Source organism: Nannochloropsis gaditana, assembly GCF_000240725.1.
Source record: "Nannochloropsis gaditana CCMP526 unplaced genomic scaffold scaffold366, whole genome shotgun sequence".
Lineage (NCBI taxonomy): Eukaryota > Eustigmatophyceae > Eustigmatales > Monodopsidaceae > Microchloropsis > Microchloropsis gaditana.
The window spans coordinates 12,082-14,761 of NW_005803587.1; positions in this window are offsets into that span (position 1 = coordinate 12,082).

Below are 2,680 nucleotides of genomic sequence, written 5' to 3' on the forward strand. Positions count from 1 at the left end.
GAGGGGAAGGGCCGGGAGGGACAGCCGGCGGTGTCGGGAAGGAGGTTGAGGCGGATCCAGGGGGAGCTGAAGGCGATGGTGTGGGAGAAGGACATAGAGGACAGGCACCACGTGTTCTCGACCATGCGTCTGTGTATGGTTTAGGAGCTGGGCTTTGCATTGAGCCCGTTCTCTCGCGTTGAGAGAGGAAAAGGAGCCGAGAGCGTGTGGGGGGCAAGAGGGGGTAGCCCCCAGGCTGTTGAGGGGATAGACCTTTCAGGGGCGTGCAACGCTCTTAAATGCTCGGGAGGGTGGATTGAGAAGATCACTCTTAAGCAAAGCATACTGTAGTGTTCTTTACTTCTTAAAGTGAGAGTGATCGGAGCGAGGGGGAGTGGGGGGCTGTGTGCATAGGGCAAGGGGCAGGGAGGTCCCCGGCGATAAGGAAGCAACTCGTAAGCTGCCCTGGCTGCATTGCGAGACTCTCGCACTGCTACAGTCAATTCACATTAAAACAAGAACGCGTTTTTGAAGCTAGCAACAAGAAGGGAAATAAAGTGTGATGTCAGAAAAGAAACCAAAAAGCGCCCGGAATATGCTTCTATAAATGTAAGACTTTACATTGTCACCTCTTGCCGTATTTTACACCGCGGGCGGTCTTTCTTTTTATGTGCTGAAGCCTTGCTGGTCCCACGTTTGTTGTAGGATCTCGGCTGGGAAGACGAGTGCATTTGCCCGAATGCACTTGTTCAAGGCGAGGGCGTATGGCCCGCAAGGCGTCGCAAGGTCCTTGTATCCCCTCTGCGTGTGCCACTCCACGCACTACAAGGTTTTTAGATGGGAGCGAATAGTTCATCATTGAGAAGGGTGATGGGCACCCCTCGTACGCCATCGAGTCACAGGGATATCACCATTCAGTATGCTTGAATGCATATGTTAAGTGGTTCCAGAGCCCCTCTCTCCATCTCCTGGAATTGCCCTTCTTCCCCACCTGATGAAAGCGACGAAATATGTCATTGCATGGCGATGTCTTCATCATTTTGCAGAGAGGGCATGAATCTTCGTCGAGAAAGGCTAGGGGTACTCGATCGTACTGCGTCTCCATACTAGGGGAGGTTGCCGACGTTGGGATGCAGACTGCGAAGGGGCATGAGACCGTAAGCGCTCTACTTAAGCAAATAAACATCGCACCAGAAGGCTTTCGCCGTGAACAGCTACGTTTACTTGCCGTTTCAGAGATAGAAAAATCACAGGTTTTCAATTCCAGACGGCATGGGCTTTATTCGTATTAATCAAGGAACGAACACATGATTATTTTTCATCCTACCGCTGACTCGTTTTTACTGGTATTTATTGACATACAATATCGAAGCTTTTAAATCGCATAGCAGCGTGTGTTCCTGAGCATGGGCATGATGCGTCGCGCCCAGCATCGGCCCATCACTCCAGTCCATCGCTCTGGTCAAACAGTGGAACGACCTCTCTCCCTCGTTACAGTCCTTGCGTTGAGGCGACTCCACCCACTTTGTGAACATTTAAATTGGAGTCAGCATTGAGTTGACAGCCGACTATCTAGTGCCTGGACTGGTTCGAAGATTGAGGGTATGGTATCTTTTTTAATATTTACTTAATTTTGTGGCACTTTTTTGTCTCTTGGACCCAAGATGGGCCACAGAGAGGATCGGGAGGCATGGAATTAAAACCCATTTTCTACCTCTAAAAGCAGAAACAGCAGAATAAAGGAAAACTGTTGATAAATGTAACACAAGAGGATAGGAAAGTCATCACAAATAAAGTTTCGAGGTTGAGAAGAATGACACTGAGGGGGTAGGAAGCATGTGTGTGAGGACAAGAATGCATCTTAGGGGCAGTCTTCGATGGCTGAAGATGGAATAAACCTAGAGGGGCAAGGAAGTGAGCAAGGGAAGGATTGTCGGAAGATGTGTCCTTCTTCATGGGTGCTGTCTGTATGCCGGTAGGTAGGGCAGCATCGACGAGGATAGATGAACAGGATTACGATCTTTGATTGAGGTCATCTATCTGCTGCCTGTTAGTGAAAAATCAATCAGAAGTGAGTAAAGGAGTAAAAAAATTAATATCTCACGTCGCTTTTTCAAGCAAATAGAGCTTTCGTTATCCTCGAGCCCTCAAAAGGTTACCCGGAGAATGAACTTGCTTTATGCTGAGGCGCAGGTGTAGCTCACGTCTTGGTAAAGAATTCTAGAAGACCTGAGTCTCTTCTGTGTGATGATAATTCAAATGAATGAACAATTCCGCGTGTTCTTCGTTCACCGTTTTTCGTGAAGCATGAATTAATACGTGAACGTTTTTGGGACCGCCCTGCTTGCATCATGCATGTCGCCAAGCAATTTGCCGTTTCCGCTCTTCACTTTTGTTTCGCGAGTACCTGAAGCCTTCCGGGCCGCCTCTACTTATTGACCATGCGGCTCTTCACAAACACAAGAAGCTCAGCACAGAAGCGTCTAACGCCAGCTAGTTTTGGAAAGGTAAGAGAGGGGGACAAGGGATGAGGCAGGCGTGCCTGCAAGGAGGTAAACTCAGGCAGCCGTCCTTCCGATGGGCGCAAAAACTGCATTGCCGCACACTAACATGGGCAATATCGCGTACAGGCTTAGCAAAAGCTAAAGTGGGACTGGTTGGAGTTACATGCAGTGATCTAGTCCGCGCATAGGGTAGCAAT